Source organism: Chanos chanos, chromosome 7, assembly GCF_902362185.1.
Source record: "Chanos chanos chromosome 7, fChaCha1.1, whole genome shotgun sequence".
Taxonomy (NCBI): Eukaryota; Metazoa; Chordata; class Actinopteri; order Gonorynchiformes; family Chanidae; genus Chanos; species Chanos chanos.
In genome coordinates, this window is record NC_044501.1 from 40,004,841 (window position 1) to 40,023,119 (window position 18,279).

The following is an 18,279-nucleotide window of genomic DNA, read 5'->3' on the forward strand; positions in this document are numbered from 1 at the left end:
GCAGATACAGTGATGATGCAATTTTCGCCATAAAACCGCAGAAAATTCCAAACTTTCTCTCTTTTTCCTTTCTCTTTCCAGCTCCGCAATTCTGCAACTCCCTAGCAGCGGCTCGCTCTAGCAGCAGCTCGCTAGCAGCGGGTGTCTCTGTTTCTCTGCCGAAGAAAAGGACAAAGTAAAAACGAAGCGAGACATTTGTACAACCAAAGTTTAATTTACTTCCTCTCGCGCAGTTGCAACTTTAACTTATACCAGCTAGATACACTGTAATGCATAGTATTCGACGGAAGAAAAGGCGACCGGATCCCTTTTTATTTCTTTAAACGTCGATTAACTAAACCAAGAACCCTTCAAGATCATCGTACGAGCCACCGAGCCCCGAAGATCTTCAAGTGACAAGGAAAGGAACTTTTCTCTGGACCTGTGCTACGCGCTGTTCACCGGATAACAGGAGACGCACCTCCGATCGCCAAGCAAGAGCGATCCCAAGTAAGGCTGGCATCTGGGCAGTGTTAGTTTTATTTGTGTTTAGAGAAGTGAGGAAAGTGTTTTATTTGAATTCATTCGTGGTTTAAATATCTGCATTGTGATTCACTTTGATTCGGTCTTAGACCGTATGTGTGGCTGTGCTATTGTGCAGTATCCTTATTAGATAGACCGTGCATGCGTTCTCTCTCTTTCATATCTCTAACTCTCTTCGCTGCACCACACACACCTCAACATTGGGATTTTGGGCGTAGTTTAAGGTTGAACTGTGGTTTGAGTTTAGGGCCTAGTCAAGACTAAATCTTGATCCTTTGTCCCTCTCCCGTGCACACGCTCTTGCTACCCATCCCCCCCTCTTCGTTGGGGCGGAGCAAGAACGCTCACACACGACACTCCTCCACCACGCCTATTCCTAGCTGTGCACATGCGCACAGCCTCTCTCCCTCGCTCCTCCTCCTCTTTTCTGTGTACATGCGCACAGCTTCTCTCTAAAGAACTCCTCCCTCTCTCTTCAGTGCGCAGCTGGGCACACGCCCACATACACGCACGCGCGCTCTCTCTCTCACACACACATACACACACACTCACTCATCTCTGGTCTAACACTCATTCAGTCCTACACTGAATGCCTGTACATAGACTCATCACTATTTTGTTACCATTTACCCTTTGATCATTCTATTTGCTGCTGATTATTGATTGTACCACATCAGTATTAGTTTGCCAAGTAGTAGTGATTGTGTTAATAAATAGTATCATTGAAATAAACTGTTGTCCTGTCTGTTTCTGCCACAGTATTCATTGAATGCCAACCTCTGCCATCAAAGCACTCCCAATTACCTTCACCAACCTGGTTGTTCATGAGTGTTATGGATTTAGTAGTGTATTTGTAATACATTAGTACTGCAATGCTCTCTAAGACTGTAGCACAGTGTTACAGCTAGTGTATCCCATTAATCTTGGTTGTTTAATTAATAAAATATTGAACGCCCAAATTAATGGTTAATAAATTTTGACTGATTTATTAATCCTATCACACCTACATCTTTTGGTGTCCCTGTGTTAGGACTGCAATTGCACCTACACATACAAAAATTTTCATTGCTTTGTAGAGACACCCTAAATGATCTTAGACCCACAGCAATTCAACCCTTCTCTGTGACACATGAAAACAGCACATTGGACTTTGTCAAGCTTGATCAAACAACAATCAAGCAATTCAACTATCAACATATGTCTGCATACTGTAACTCAAATTCACCTTCAAGATCTTTCTCCAGCTTTGTCTTCAATTCGGATAGATTTGTGTTGTTCTTCTCTTTCTCTTTCAGTTCCATTTGAGTTTCTGAGAGCAATTCACAGAGAACACAAATTGTCTGAGTATGTAGAGAGGAGAATTCAACAGTAACAATTCATGAATAAGTGTTTACTCCTGTTGGTGACCCCTTCTTTAGTTTTATAATTGCCATTATTTTTGCCTCCTAAAACCACAGACTGCCAAAAGTCTAGGACATTAACAGATGAGTTGATCAAATTCACGTCACACCTTAGTGTCATTTAAAACACACAGAGATCTATATATATTTGGCTTTAACAATAATGGTGAAAAAGGACAAAATCTGTAAACTCACCAGAGAGTTGATCTGTCATGTTTTTCTTCTCTGCATTCCACTTTTCCCGCTCCATTGTAAGAGTTCCATTTATCTCTGATTAAACAGACATTATATAATGTTTATACATCATTATGTAGCTGCTACCTCTATTAATTGCACTTATGACTTGTGGGGAGAGACATGACTCATGAAAAGCTCAATGAAGCAGTTCATTTTTGACAACATATGTCTGAATATTGTCTCTAACTCAGGTTCACCTTTAAGATCTTTCTCCAGCTTTGTCTTCAGTTCAGACAGAATTGTATAGTTCTCCTCTTTCTCTTTCAGTTCCATTTGAGTTTCTGAGAGCAATTCACAGAGAACACAAAGTGACTGAGTATGTAGAGAAGAGAACTGTACAGTAACATTGCATAAATATATGTTTACTCATTTTTTGTGACTCACACAAAACCTTCTTTATTTTTATAATCTCCATGATTTTTGTGTCCTGAGACAACACACTGCCACAAGTCTAACATGTCAATAGATCAAAGCTGGTCAAAGTCCCATGTAACAATCAGTTTAGAGATAATGAATCAGTTTAGCAGATGATCTCTCCAGAATGACTTACATTTGTTTTCTGAGAGGTGGGCTGTGGATCTATGCTGCTGTTAAGTGTGATACACACTGTCTATGATTGGTCTGCACAAAACTTGCTGGTCACTGAACCAACTTCCTCACAATCACTACACATTCATTACTATTTGTTACCATTAGTAACACGGGAGTACGGCTACCCATTACGGAGGCACATTGTTACCACAGACATTTTTGTAAGATATTATTAATAACAGACAGAGGTGTGTGTCATGATGTGAGTCAGACGTTAACTGCTTACGCATATTATTGTCTTATTCTATAACTCAGGTTTGTCTTCAAGGTCTTTCTCTAACTTTGTCTTCTCTTCAAAGAGGTTTTTGTTAAAACAGCACAAGATCCTATATGTTTATATATATATATATATATATATATATATATATATATATATATATATATATATATATATATATATGTGTGTGTGTGTGTGTGTGTGTGTGTGTGTGTGTGTGTGTGTGTGTATCCTGTTTGTTATCCATGGAGACACCCAAGACATAATTTTCCAGACTTTTTAACATCTGTCAGGATTCTGATAAAATGAATTCAAATGTCATTAAAACTGATTGATTGGCTTAGTTTTGATAAGCATATGTTCTTCTTCATGTATGCTGCACCCTGGACAATGTGAAAATCATGCTTTACATTTGTAGTCTAACATGAAAACAGACGTTTAAAATTCAGTTCTCTTTCAAGCTCTTGTCTTTTGTCAGAAATAGCTCTGCGGTTTTCTTCTTTTTCACGCAAATCATGCTGGGTCCCTTCATAAAAACACGGAGTGTCTGTAAAGTACAGTATCTTTTATCAGCTGTTCTCTAAATTCAAAATAACATCCATCTGAGTGAAATGACAGCATCAACTGACATTGTTAGGCACACATTTTACTTTCTCCTCTCAGGATCAGGTTTACTTTGACAACAACAACAACAACAACAACAAAATGCATTCAATGCTTTATAGGACACTGCACTAATAACAATATATCACCTCAGGTCTGCTTGATGTTCTCATGAAATTTGCTTCGGACATTTGAAAGCATAGGGTGTAAATATGGGATTACTGTGGATTCATTTTACACACAAGGTACTGACCATCATCATACTTAAAGTACTGGAGATGTCACTTACTGTTAAGTTCATTTCTCAGCTTTTCCGTTTCCATAGTGAAGTTCCTTTCTTGCTCCTCCGTTCTCCTCAGTGTCTCTGTAAAGATTGTTTTAACATTTGTTTAATCTGTGAAATATCAAACTTGCCAATATGCAAATGTACTAAATTTGATTTCAAAATAGCACAGTTTGACAAAGTTGAGGTGATGCTGGATGCATGGTCAGATGAATTTGATTTAGCTAGTCCTCTCCTGTTGCTTTTCCCTTGTATCAGCGAGTAGAATTGTTAATGTGTTGTATTTACCAGAAATCTGTATAAAGAATCTTGAATGTCCTGAGAGGTCTTTTGTTAATCTTGCTTTGTTTTAATGAACTGAACTCATCTGCACATGCATCCAGAACCTCTTCAAGTTCGTGCCAAACTTCCACACCCTGACACAAGGGTAAAACAGGAGTATTTATACAAACAGAGGAGGACTAGATAAACTGAACCAGGTGCAAGCAATGACTGAACCAAACAGATGAAGCAAAGGGAACCAGGAATTAACTAGAAACACAACACAACAAGGATCAGCAGAAGGGGAGAAAGAGAACCAGGGTGTGACACATAGGAAAATCACATTTTCATATTCTTCCAAATACTACACTGATCTTTGTGCTTAAAATTGGTGTCTAATTCTTAATTTATTCTCTGAAAAATTCATGGAGATAAACTAACCTGAGAGAGTCTTGTTAGTGATGGAAAGAGTCCTCAGAGAGTCATTATGAACAGACATCAGAAGTTCATATTGTGCGGTGAGATCTTGGATTTTGTTGTGAAATTAGAGGGAAAATAAGATTTCATGTTAACCGTGAAAAGCAAATTAGATCACAGAACTAACAGAATACTATTGTATGCAATAAAACATCCACTGTAATATTTTCTAGATGGAAACAAACTTACTATTAAGGTCATTTGTCAGATCTGTAGTTCTGGCAGTGGAATTCAGCTTTAAGAGTTCCAAGGACTTCCCAGTGTCTTTAAAGAAAGAGATACTTTGTGTTTGAATTTTTAAGATGTGTTCACTATGCCCAGCAGCATTATTTTGACATCATTCAGTAACATTTTTTTCTGTTCTGCTGTTTCTTTAGTCCACATATTTATCTTTTAAATTTGTCTTCAACACTGTGCCATAATTAAATGTTAATATAATCAAATGTTCATAACATTTCTGTTGAAACAGCATTTGAACAGTGTTTTTTCATAGAAAAAATATATGGTTCCTAGATGAAAATAATTACATAAAGCTGAAAGTGGATTCACATGCTCTGGGCTAGGTCCAGTCTATAAAATATATTGATCATGTTTTCAGAAACTCCATAACTCACTGTTAAGTCCGTTTAGCAAGTTCTTATATTCCACAGTGAAGTGCATCAGATCAGATTTACATTGACACAACAACAGCAACAACAAAGTGCATTCATTGCTTTATAGAACATGGCACTAATAACATCAGTGAGCTTTGTAGTACTTCACTAAACTGTCAAATAGCCTCAACAATGTCTTTAGTTTCTTGTAAGAGGAAGTGTAACTTTGGAAACACTTCAAACTTTCTTTGGTTTTGTGTCTGAACAAAACATTTTCAGGCTTAGTTCAGGTTCAGTTACACCTGCAGAAGCAAACCTAGTAGTAGCAGGAATTTGGAGCTGAACTTAAAAGAATCAAGAAATTATGCTTTAGGTGTGAGGTTTTTCTCAAAGTCATTTTTTCTCCTCGAAAGAGGAAGAGGTAACATTTTATGTATTAGGTATATTTTTTGCAATTTTTAGATGAGTTTCCTGAAGATGAAGGGGAAAAGACACATTAATGTAATGATTTCAAAAAATAAATTCACAAGCAATACAAAATATTTAACTTCAGACAAATCTCAGACAGATTACATTTTTCTGCATCACAGTTGATTATTTCTGTCCAGTGTTATATAGCGGGCATTTCACTTCCACTTAAAAAGGGAAACAGAATGAGAGGCTTGAGCTGAGCAAAACCCAGAATTTAATGTTTCAGGATTTAATTTTTGAGAAGCACTAATAAGTTATTTCACTCACGTGTAATGTTGATTTGTAACATCTCATGAGTTTCTTTATGGAACTTCTTCTCCAGTCCATCTGAACGAGAAGAAATCAGACTGTAATATTCTGAAATCATCATCATCACCATCATCATCGTGTACAACAAACCTGTAGACACAAATGGAAATGCATTTACCAGAGATTTACGTCCTGTCTCTACTCACACAGAACTCCCAAAGTGATGGCAGTGACCATTAGGGGAACATAGAGTGAAAACAGTAGCCTGTCTTTGGACTTGCTTGAAATTTCCATGTTTGACTTTTTTGATTCAGGGGTGGTTTCAAATGGGACATCTGCTCCAAGAGAGGATGATATATCACCAGCACCCAGAAGGCTGGAATGGCCAGGATCATCTGCTAAAACCGAGATGAATCAGAGAACACACAGTGGATGGCATTTTACTTTCTCCTTTACCAGAAATTCAAAAGTTATGGTGGAAATCTGAAATGATATAATACTTCCATGAAAACCTGCAGTGAGCAAAGTGAAGACTAACGTATGCCTCTTTAGGAAAACTCCTCTCTACCTTCTTTTAGGACGTTTGAGTAGATGGCTTCTTCATCTTCAAAAGCTAAAGAATGAAATCAGAAAATTTCAAAGTAGAAAAGTGAAATTAAAACTTTATTCAGCATAAAATAGCACAGTCATTTTCAGTTCAAAATTACTTGTGGTTTCAAAACCTTTGAAATGGACCCTGTGCTTTCTCATTCATGAGAGAGATTTACAGTTCAGAGAAGGAAGCTGGAAAAATTATTTGCCTCATTCTCTCAGAAAAACTGGAACACTGCTTAAACCCCTCCACTACCTGGGTCACTCAACTCACCAGCAGCAAATGAACTTTGCTGCTTTCTTTCACTTAGCTGGACCACATCGCTTTCAGGGCATGTACTGTTCTTGGTTTCTTTAACTTGAAAGAAAGATACAAATGACAATGAAGACATTTTGACTTGGATGCCAGAAATGACATGGATTTCCATGCTGATTAATGTTGAATGTGCATGAGCCATGGATACATATCATTTGTGTTTTCAAAATTGAATAAATTTTTACTGGAAAAATTCACTAATGTGAGTTCTGTAGATCTAGTAAAGAAAACTAAAGGACTATCTGCAATATTCTCACATACCTTTTTTTGGGATGTTTGAGTACATGGCTTCCTCCTTTTCACAAGCTGGAAAATGCAATCAGGAGAACTCAGCATATTAAGTAGTCATATTAATTACTAAACACAAATGGAACAATTATGAAATAATTATGCATTGAACAAAACGTCCAGGGTAATTCTTCCCATTTTTTTGACACAGTGAGACAGCTTTAGGTTTCAAACTAAGAAATAGCAGAACTTGTCTCTAATTTTTAGGGAACACAAAAAATTCTACTCTTCTAACCAATTCTCTCCACTCACCACTGTACGTACTTGGTTGCTCTCTTTAGCCCCTTTCACAAATGCACTGCAACCCTAAAATAATCTAGACTCTAACCGGATGGGCTGTATGTGTGAACGCAAATGTCCGAATCAGTCGGATAAGATCCTAAACAGACTTTATTCTACCAGCCCCCTAGTACAAAGTCTGTTATGTTGAGTCCATGTGCAAATACAGCGGATTATAGTCTGAACTCATCTGAAGAATATCAGACTCATGTGATTTTTTTCCCCTATATGAAGGTAGAGTCCTAACCTAACACAATTCCAGAAAGTGGATTATATGCATGAACATCCTCTATGAACAAAATGGATTGCAATGGACATTCCAATGGCATTCCATAGAGCTGTCAGTCAAAACAATAAAAATCCATATCCTGTTTCTGGAAACTTTAATATATAACGTTAAGCTTTTTGCAAGCTATAAATGACCATCAATTTATATTAAGAGGAGAGAGGTTATTTCAGGGCTGGCCCAAGCCTTTATGGGGCCCTAAGCAGAATTTGATTTGGGGGCCCCCCGTTACCTCGATGCCACCAGTACCATTGACTATTGTCAATGCTTGATCATTCACAGGCTTACTGTAAGTCTAACACACCCACTATCAATTTTATTAGTTGTAGCTGTGTTGCCCTACATCATACCAATGTCAACCTGGCATGTCTTCACTCTTCTATGGTTTGTAAATTTAAAAGGTAGCAAACTGACAAGACTGGTCTGGTGTTAATTTGCACTTTAATATTCAAAGTGATACAGTACTAAGTGGCATACTGAACGTGGTGCACTGACAAAATAAAGCAGGAGACAATGCATTTGCTGTACACCAATTAGCAAGTTTAATTGCTTTTGGCTTAAAAAAAATTGAAACGTGCAAAAGTGCACAACACTTTTCGATTTCGAGAATAAGGTCATAATATTATGAGAACAAAGTCGTAAGTGAGAAAAAGGCACAATATTATGAGAATAAAGTCATAATATTTCAAGAAAAAACTTGTAGCATTACGAGAATAGAGTCGTATTTTTACAAGAACACAAATCATAACATTACGAGTATAAAATTGTAAAATTTTGAGAAGAAAATTCCATAATTTTTAGGAAAATATACTACCTGCAACCAACAAAATGGGCAAGAGGACAGTCAATGGTAGCCTGAGTCTGCTTCTGGCAACTGCTGTTTGTCTCAGGTGTCATGCCGTGCCACACACATCAGTTAACTTAAGATAATGTGGTGCTGATGTGCCAAAAGGTTAAGCTTTTCATTATTTGTGAAACCTATACTAGAGTATAACTTCATAAGATGATCCACATCCCTTCATTTTAATGTAGGAGGCTGATATTTCCCCTCTAAAATAATGCATAGCCTAAAATTATGACTTTATTTCCATAATATTACAACTTTTTCTCTCACTAAATTACGCCTTTAATCTTGTAATATTATGACTTTTTCTTGTAAAATTAAAACTTTATTCTCCTAATATCAAAAGCTTATTCTCGAAATCTCAAATTTCTCAAAATCTGTTTTTCCTCCACGTGGCCCTAATATCCCTGTCATACACAACAGTACCTCCATCACTAAAATTGCCTTCTTATATACAAAAAATAAGTGCGACATTACTTTTTTGCTGCTTTTTCCATGACGCAGAGGAAAGAGTAACCTAACGTTAGTCTGACTGACTGTGCAGCTAACATCCCTTACATTCTGCATGCCATGAACGTGAGACCAGATCTGACAGAGGCAGTGAGGACTGATTAAACAAGTAGTTTTAGCTAGCCAGCCCATCAACATACTATTGGGTTTTTGTATGATTACCATTGACACAATACAGTATTTCATATATAAATGAATTAATAAAGAGATTAAAAAAAATTCTCTTGTAGGACATTTTCGAGCGCTTTTGGGGGCCCTCAGGTGGCCACAGAAGCCCTAAGCAGCTGCTGAGTTCAATTATACCATTGGCAGGCTCTGCAAATTAACAACTTTAATTGCTTTTGATTTAAAAAAAATGCAAAAAAAATAAATGAATAAATAAATAAATAAATAAATAAAAATAATATTACCAGAATAAAATCGTAAAATTCATGCGGAAAGAAACCCATAATTTTTAAGAAAATATATTACCAGCAACAAACAAAATGGGTGAGATGACAGTCAGTGGCAGGCTGAGCTTCTGGAAACTGCTGTTTGTCTCAGGCGTCGTGTCGTGCCACACACATCAGTCAACAGGAAACTTTACTTTAATCATTTTATCATTAAATGTTTGATAAATGTGGTTTTGCTTAATGAGCAAATAAAGGACTACAGTTTTGGTCCTCATTTTGAGGCAGGCGGCAGGCTGCTCTTCTGATATCTCACCTCTAAAATAACACATATCCTAAATTACGACTTGATTCTCATAATATCATGACTTTTCCTTGTAAATTGCAACTTTGTCATTGTTATATCACGACCACATTCTCCAAATCTCTGAATTTTATTTCCCTCCATGTGGCCCTAATACTCTGTATTAAGAACATCAACTACAATTAAAATCAAATAGATACACAGAGGGATGTGTCCTTTTTGCGACATCACTTTTTTGCTGGTTTTTCCATCGACACAGAGGAGAGGACTGTGACATAACGTTAGTCTGACTGACTGTGATTGCATCCAAGTGCAGTAACCATCCGTTACAGTACACGAATGTAACACCAGCTCTGACAGAGGCAGCGGGAATTGATTAGACCATTAGTATTGGCTAGCTGGCCCATTAACGTAATGTTGCGTTTTTGTAAGATTACAGTTCATATATCACAAAAAAAAGACATTCGAGCTTTCGTGTGGGACATTTCATGGGCCCTATGCAGCAGCGTAGTTCACTTATGTGTCAGGCCAGCTCTGATTTCAGCCACTGTACACCAGTGCATCTTGGATTAATGCATTCAATTGATTTGAAAACTACTGACCAGGAAAGCTTAAGATTTGTGAAAAATGCAACAATGTTTTCTATGAGTGTGTGGAATCTGAAAATGAGGCAGCATTTAGTAAGCCCTGAACAAAACAAAACTCCTCACTTACCATCGGGGTTGTCCAGCTGTTTACTGTGAGATGGCTGGAGAATGCTGACTTCACAGTATGTGACATCATTGCTTTCTTGAGCTTCAGAGAAAGATCAAAGGGCAAATACAAACATCCTAAGTCCGTAACAACGAAGATATCTGTTCATTCTAAGAAAATGTCCTGTGAAATTACTTTAAAGTACTGGCAGCTGTGGTTGTCAGCACTGTTCTGTGTTTTTACAGTGTCACTACCAGAATTTATTTCAACAGTGAAGTACTGTTTTAGTTATTACAGTACTGTACAGTGGAATGTATATTTCCTGTAAATACTCATAGATACTATACTATATTTATTCACCACATCAGTTTAACATACATGTCCTTAAAACTCTTTTTATTTATCTCTTTCAAACACACAGTGCTATCGTTTAATTGTTGAAAAAACAGTTTTGACAGAATGACCCAGAACATAAGTTAAGTCTTCAGATAGAATCATCTGCTCTGCTGCATGAACCATCGAATGTGAGCTGAGCCATGAGTTCGGGTCGACTGGTCTACTGCATGAACAGTCGAACTTTCGAACTTGAGCTGCCTAAGTTCGAACTCGTGCTTTCAAACCTGAGCTGTCTGAGTTCGAACTCAAAGTTTCAAAGTCGGTTTGCGAACTCGAGAAACTCGGGGTTGCAAACTGTGCTTTTGACCTGGAGCCTCCTGGCTATGGATGGTCAAGACACCAAAGCAGTTTAACTTGATTCAGATCCTTTTGCTTGTAATACAAAGATTAAAAATAATTGCTTCACTGGGGTAAATGTAAACACTTGTCATTTTAGTAACTAGTCTGTTTTCTTAAGAGGTGGACATTACTACCACCTCTTTCTTTTGAGTGCATTAGTCCACACTTCCTTGCTCTTTGATTGTTAGTAGCCCACTGCCTTGCACACTGCATGGTGATACCAGAGGTTTCCAACCAATTGCATGCAGTTGACTGGGGGCAGCTGAATTTTGAAAAAAAAAAAAAATTGACTCAGTTGTACTAGTGAACAGGTACAAACGACTCACTAAAAAGAGTCATTCAAAAACAACAACTTGTTTGCGAACTGCACACCACTACTCTGCTCAGAACACATCTGTCAGCTCATGCTGCAAATCAGACGCCAAGTTAAGCCTCCTTTTAAGCAGCATAAGTTATAGGCCTGTCTCACAAATTGGGTAACAAAATTCACAAATGTAATTTTAATTTCTCAGTATAATAGTATGGACTTTTTGGTTGGTTTCTAGAGAGGAGGATAAATGATGATTGAAAGTCAGTTGTTGCATGTAGTTCACTACTCTACTACTGTAAAAAAGAAAATACTGCATTGTGCCATCAAGTTTTAGGGTAACCTGCTGTTAGCAGTCAGTGTTGTTTTTGGCTCAGAGAAAGTATCAGACTTTACAATGTTTCACGGTATTTTGGAAAAACAGCGCCTCTCTGTTAGAATTTGGCTGTATTTTTACAGAAGTTTCTTAGAGGGTTGTATTAACAGCTGAATGAATATGTATGAGGGAGTTTCTTGCACTAGTTTGGTTTCGTTTTGTTCCTCAACTGAACCAAAGTTATTAATAACACAGTTCCACCCCAATGTGACACTGTCCGAACCCGTTACTGAAAGGCTCTGCCATGTTTCATAGTAGCAGGCAACCAAAGGAGGCAAAGAACAATAACAGTGTCGAATTTTTTATGTCTTACAGTTAATGCACTGGTATTTTTTGCCATTAAGATCTACTTTTGACCAGTAGTAATGCTCATAAATGCTGTAATATATATTTTGGGACAGATCTATACAGCACAGAACACAGAGCAGTTTATAATGAAGATGCACTAATCTGCTAGTTATTACTACCCCTGGTATTCTGCATTATTTTGTTAAATCAAAACAACAGTTTGTTGTATATGAAGTAAAACACATCAGCTGATTCATTTCAGTACAACAGAGCTTAAGTCTTGTGGAGTAGCAGTCATATCCTTCTTCTATAAAGTTAAAACAGACAAGTGAACTTACCATTGGAAGACTTTTCCACTCTTTCTTTCTTTGTTTTCTTTTTGAAATTAACAGCAGAATACAGATCAGCTGCTGGTGACTTCTCTGACTCCATGGCTCAGAAGTGCAAGGACAGCCCAGTGTCTCATGCTTAAATATAGTCTACAACTTCCTCTTACAGTTCTGCTTGTGACGTCACATATCAGCACTTTGTCTGTGATGAACTCAAAGGGTGAGGAGATCGTGCTGTACTCGGAGAACAGAGCAGACTGGATGACCAGACGAACCAGCTGAATAAGTAAAAAAGAACATTAGTTTACATTGACTGGGTCAGTTAAATGGGCTGAATCACAATGATTTCTAATGTTTTTTTTTTTTCTTGGTGAAATTGGCCCGTTGGATTTTTCATTCTGACTACCGATCAGCAGATATGTGTAATTTAGACCATGTTAATCGTATGCTTTACATTAAATGCTCCTCAAATTTGACTTGAATTTCCCCCTGACTCTTGCTTAATTACGTTTGCTGTTTTTGACACGGTTTCAAGCTCAGGATTTGCCCCATATACAATCTAATCATAGCTGGTGTTTTCACTCTCAAACTGCTTTTTGAAGAGTGAAAACAATCTTGTTTATTTGAAACAACGAGGACGACAGTCAGTATAATACAAGCCAAACATTTCCAAGTTTGAAATTCATACATTTCTGGGCAGAGACATTAAATGAATTCATAGCTGTCTCCATTTTTCAGCTCGACATACAGCTTGTGCAGTATTCAGTGTTCAGCGTATTTAACACTTTCAAACTTCACAGTTTTCACAACACCCAAAACGTCTGCGTACTTCACACCATTCGCATGAGAAGTGTTAAATGCTAAACTGATGCACACATATTTTAAAAAGTTTTTTTCTGACACATAATCTCCACAGTCTTCTGATCATCAGTCTCGATTTCCCATGCTACACTTCATGTGCTTTAGTCACGACTGACAAGTGGGTACGTGGTTGACATTTGAAAAGCATACCCAAATGAATAGCGACACACAACCATCGTCTTCCTGCTCTCTCTGCTTCACTGTGCTGAAACCTTGAGTTTAGAGGCAAAGGATGTCTGTACAAATGTTAATCTGTTTCTCAAAGAGCAGAAATATTCGAAGTTCCTCTAAAAGGACACGACCGTCCTCTGAAAGCCGCCATAATTGCAAAGCGTCAAGGAGGGTGATGATAATCGTACACAGGGAGAACTCGCGACTTGTTTTTTAAATGTTTTATTGGCGACCGCTGGAACATATACACACATATAGATTTAGACGATAACGTGGTGACGACCAGCTTTAGATCTCTCACAACTATACAACTACCAGAGGAAAACTATCAGCAATGTCGCATGACTGAAAACAACTTTTTAAATGTAACCTATACAACACCGCGTAATATTACATCAGGCTATGCATAGACATAGGTGGTAATGTGGTGACTACTGACATCAGAGATGCACTTCCAAAATAAAACGATGAACGTACGCTTCAGAAAAGATATACAGCTTTATTGTCAACTGAATAGTGTATGAGATGACTACAGTTAAACTGATGCAATGTTCGAATCTACGAATAAAACGCTGCATCGCACATTTCGTTAATTTGAATTTAAACATTCGTGGGAAATACGTACATTGATTAAAAACCTTCAAGACCGATCTCACTATGTACCAGAAGTGTTGGCCCAACTAACTGTATTTTGTGATATGGCTTAAAATGGACATTATGTTTTCGAAAACACTGAATTGAAGCAGGCGGCGTTTCCAAGTGATACCAGAGCCCTTCTATGAGGAGTTTGTCCACTTCCTATTAATGCCACAGTACCGCAGTTGGCTACAATTCACCTAGAGGGCACTCACGAGAGCGTCTTCTATGAATAGGAGTGAATGAAGCTAAAAGGTTGAAACAATTATTTACACCTGCATTTTCCAAAAAAAAAAAAAAAAAAAAAAATAGCCCCATTTTTATTTCAGTCTTTGCAAATATAGTATCTATATTAGAACTGAAGTGAAAAAACACTAATGTCATTTCATGTTTCTTTCAGGGAAGGTGATTTTGTCCGCTAGCATTCTGCGAAAGTGTCAGGTTTATCTTTTCCACATTAAAGTGCCTGCTCAGCTCCTCTGTCTTTAGTATGACTTTTTTCTGTGTATTAGTGGCATGACAATACACAGAGAAAATATATGCTTAATATGCCCTTCAAACAACCTTTGATCAGTAAAGGCAGTGTTTATGGTGGTATCATGTAACGTGTCCATTACGCCCTCCCCATTTCTCATTTAGATGTGCACATAAAACAGCACATCGTACTTTCTCAAACTTGGTTAAACAGCAACGCAGCAGTACAGCTAACAGTATATGCCTGCCTGCTGTCTAAAATCTCCTTTCTGAAATTTTCATGAAGCTAAACTGATCTGAAAAGATTTTCATTGTGTCATGGGATATGTACTTTGACAAGTCATTCAATAGATAATAGTCATTCAACAAGTCATTTAAATAAATAAATAAACAAATAAGTAAGTAAGTAAATAAATAACTAAATCAAGACTCACCTGCAAGACTTTTATAGGTTTCCTCCATTTCTGGAAAGCAGAAAATATGACATCGTATAACAGTTCATTAAATCAGGCTACAAATCCTACAGTTTATAATAGCATGTTGTCATTTCAGTTTGTATTGTTTTGTTTTACAGTCAAACAACAGCATACTGTCAGTGATAGGACAGAGCTTGCTGTGAATCCGGATGTATCGGCATCAGCTGACTCAAAGTCTTGACTGTTTTAGTAGATAATAATTTGTACACATCACCCACTGTCATGGTTATTGGTCAGGTATTTCTTATTTATTTATTTAGTTAGTTAGTTTTTCATTTAACAGCGATCTCCAGTAGGGGAAGGCATCACCTACTGTTAAGTGTGTTTATCATGTCTATGTTTCCATCCGTAAAGTTCCTCTGTATCTCCTCTATCTGTAGAGTAGATGACTATAAAGGAACCATTAATAGATTAATATTTGTTCAGATGCTGTGTGCATCAATTTAAGATTTTTTTTGTCTACTCACAAAGAATTGCAGGTAATCTTTGGAATTCAGATGTCACTACAAATGTAGGATTACTTGTTACCATTAGCAACATGACAGTATTGTTACCAATTATAGAGACACATGGTACTGATTGTTCTTTGTCACCACAGGCTTATTTAGGTATCCTTAATGACAGACAGAGGAGGTGTACATGTTAAGCTTTTATAATAATGATGAAAAAGAACAAGATCTGTAAACTCACCAGAGTCTCGATCAGTCATATTTTTCTTCTCTGCATTCCACTTTTCCCCTTCCTTTGTAAGGTGTTCCATTATGTCTAATTAAATCAACATCAACATTATATCAGTATATAATTTTCTTTTCTTAATTTATTATTATTTTTAAGCCATTTACTACTACTACTGATTGCAGTTATGTCCAGTAGGGGGAGACATCGCTTATGACAAGTTCATTTGTCAAGCTTATATTTTCCAAAGTGAAGTCCGTTTTCATCTCCGCTATTGTGTGTCTGATTTGTGTATATGCCCATCAGTGGCATGCCAAACTTTTCATTGGTTTGTAGAAACACCCGTACACTCTCTGCTGTACGGAAATACAGGGATGCTCTAATGCTATGTATGTCCCACAAAAACCTCATTTCTCATTTTTATGGTGTGAGATCGGTTAGGCACACACTAATGCAACTCTTCTCAAACTTGGTCAGACAACAATGAAGCAATACAACTGACATAACATGCCTGCCTACTGTCTGTAACTCAGGTTCACCTTCAAGATCTTTCTCCAGCTTTGTCTTCAGTTCAGACAGATTTCTGTAGGTCTCCTGTCTCAGTCAGTTTCATTTGAGTTTCTGAGAGTGATTTAACAGAGAACACAAAGTGACTATCTAGAGAAGAGAAATGTACAGTAACAATTCATGAATAAATGTTTACTCGTGCATTACGATCCACAAATCCTTCTCTATTTTTACAATCTCCATGATTTTTGTGTACCGAGAACACATCCTGCCACAAGTCTAGCACATCAACAGATCAGGGCTTGTGAGGTCAGGCGTAGAGGTTTCCATTTATGGTGTCATGTCGGCGCTCAAAACACTTCGGATTTTGGAGCATTTCGGATTTCGGATTTTCGAATTAGGGATGCTCAGATCCATCATTTAACATCTGAGATGGGGAAATGATCAATTTCAGTTCTGAATCAGGGAATGAATTAATCACACTGTTTGTTCTGTTTGCTTTACTATTGTATTGGTAATCTGGTTAATTTTACTGCTACGGCTTCACAAACTCTTTTTAATTCTTTTCCCTCAAAAAAAACCATCCGATATCCCGCAATGACTAGAGGAAAGATTAATGTGTGCACAGTCTTCTCCATCAAGATGGTCGTTATTTGTCCCAGTCCGGTTATCAGGCTTGTTTCTATACCAGTACCTAAACGTTAAGAAAAAAACAAAAACAATTGCAATCAAATTGAATGCTTTGAAATAAACTGAATACTGGAATGAATACAGTAAAAAATTCAGTTTTTGATCCCAAATGGCTCACTTTGGAGTCTGATTCAGTCGTGTGTTGTCCAACCAGCGCCAGTCTCCCTCCTTCACAGAGTCAGTCAGACCAATCCAGTAAAGTCCTGTAGCATGTGTTGGATTTTCCTGCTTTAAGAAAGACTAGAATCCCAGATATCACACCAAGGTGAGTTCCAAAATACATCTCCTGCCCTTACACACTACAAATAATCATTATATTTACCAGCCCTCATTAAGAAGGAACTGATATCATACCTGCTCCTCCTCACTGTTTATGATGCAGCCCCCTACTACCACAAACTATGCAGTCGAGATCCCCGCATTTGGGGAATTCGCAGAGGTCAGCATAGCCCAAGTGCAATGGTTAAGCCTCACCCTGGGTGAACTACCTTTGTGATAATGTTGTCTCCCCTGCCAGGTAAGTATGACGTACAACTTGACATTTTAAATTGTGTAACTAAGCCCAGAACGGTACACCTGTTTTGAACATGTAATTTTAAGACATTAGATTTTGGTGGATCCCTATATTCCTCATTGAGAAATTCCTCTTCAGAAGAGCTTGGTGATATGACCCACTGCTTTACTAGAACCAGGGATCATATTAAACTGGATCATGATCCACAGCAATTTTCATAATTCATGCCACTCATCACTCACCTGATTTGAGATGAAGCTTGTATTCTGCATAGAAATGTGACCTTTGTACATCTGGAAAAGGGTTAAGAGGTTAGATCATCATCATCATCAGCAGCAACAGTGGTATTACTACTACAATACCTAAAATATAACTGATCTTGAATTGCACATAAAATTAGCAATTCCTCTCATGCTCTTGCATGCTCCTCTGAGTCTCTCCTAAGAGTCTCAGTTAAGTTGATTGACCTCGATCTTACATATATTGTCACATATGGTAACTGCAGTAGAAATATCCTGACTTGTTTTGTGGTTGCATAGAGATATAGAAATGCAGTATTCACATCTCTTCTTGGTATGCTGTATATGAAGAAATATAGTTTGCGTGGTGCAAAAGAGATGGCTGTTGACAGTTGTTCAGGTAGTTGAATATTATTTTGTGAAGCTGTATTTTCATTTTATTATATACTCACAGAGCACTTTAAAGGTGACCACAAAAGCTCCCAGGACGAGACAGAGAACAGCCAGTACACCAAGCTTCAGTTTCAGGAGACCAACCTCATCTCTGACCACACGGCATTTGGTCTGACCTGAGAACAGATAAGGAGAAGTGTGGAG

The 18,279-nt window shown here is 37.5% G+C and overlaps 1 pseudogene; it reads right to left on the reverse strand.

Moving 5' to 3' along the window:
• Positions 1–17,302: 17,302 nt before the first annotated feature.
• Positions 17,303–17,454, reverse strand: LOC115817677 (uncharacterized; annotated as a pseudogene).
• Positions 17,455–18,279: the final 825 nt, after the last annotated feature.